We start from the raw sequence: 1,395 nt of genomic DNA, 5'->3' as shown, positions 1-1,395 counted from the left end.
CAAAATCTGGATGAGCAATGTTTTCATTTTCTTCAGATCTGAATATTTCTTTTTAAAATATTTATTTGGCTGCACCAGGTAAACTTGACAGGTTCAGAATGAAGGTCAAGGAGTCTCCCTGTTTCTGGCTGGAGGTTGCTGCTCTTCTTCCTTCCTGCAGACAGGTTTTGAAATGATCAGACCCGTGTAACAGAAATGTCCACAGCATAACAAACTTCCTTGCTGTCACCTCATTGCATTGTGGAAAGGAGGCCACCCTCAGAGACTGGGAGCCACACACAGACTGCGATCTAAATAACAGTAAAGTGATCCCACACCTTGAATGAATTTTCTGGAATGCAAGGATGGTTCAGTATTAAGGACTCCATCAGTATAATCTACCATTCTAGTAAGTCAAAGGATAAAAAGAAATAGGATTATTTTAGTAGATATTGAAAGGCTTTTGACCAAAGGGCCACCCACTTTTTGGTTAAAAAGCAAGTAATTATACCCTTTGGGGAAAAGATGCCTTCTTCTTTCACTCGAGGAAAAGCAGCCCTTCAGGGTCTTGGAGGACAAGAGACTAGCCAGAATTAGTGTCTGGCTTCATTCTTCATCAGCTGTCTGACTCCAGGCAAGTTCATCAGCACCTGGGTCTGTCACCTCTCCTGCAGGTAGGATAAGAACAATGCCAACCTCAAAAGGCAGTGGTGAGGATTCGTGTGTGCAGTGCTGGGTCCGGGGCTGGGCACACAGCAAGCCCAGTACCAACAGTAGCTGTAATGGTGAAGCACCAAAAGAATTCCCGTTTAAAGAGGGATGTTGTCTCTGGTTTATTTAGAAGTATCAGCCAATGCAATTATAAAGGAGGAAAAAAGGTTAAAACATTGAAGCAAAAGAGAAACAAAATTATCAATATTTGCAGATGATGTAATTCTCTACTAAGAAAATTTCAGGGATGAGTGAAGAGCTATGGGAAGCAGTATGTTAATGGGAAGGTAAGAAAAGTTATCACCAAGAAGACAACAGTTTCCATAAAAACAGACCAGAACCAGTTAGAGCTTATAGTGGAGGAATCCAATCACAACAGTATTAAGGGAGGGAAAATGCCGGGAAATAACAGGAAATGTGCAGGCTTCCTGTTCATAAAGAAAGTATACAGGAAAACTCTGAAAATTCATGAAAAGAGAGCAATTAATGGAAAAGCATTATATACTCTTGGAAAGGAAGAATTACATTGTTTAAGGTCCAGTTTTCCCTAAATTATGAGACTGCTGCGCTGCCTACTGCGCTAAGAGGGCAGGTTAGTTTTTCTAAATTAAAGCTACACATTTGTTGCAATCTCAGTCCAGTGTTCTTGCCTGGAGAATCCCAGGGACAGGGGAGTCTGGTGGGCTGCCATCTATGGGGTCGCAC

The sequence above is a fragment of the Bison bison genome, unplaced genomic scaffold, assembly GCF_000754665.1.
Source record: "Bison bison bison isolate TAMUID 2011002044 unplaced genomic scaffold, Bison_UMD1.0 scf7180017846286, whole genome shotgun sequence".
Classification (NCBI taxonomy): domain Eukaryota; kingdom Metazoa; phylum Chordata; class Mammalia; order Artiodactyla; family Bovidae; genus Bison; species Bison bison.
Note: the sequence above shows the minus strand (reverse complement) of the source record.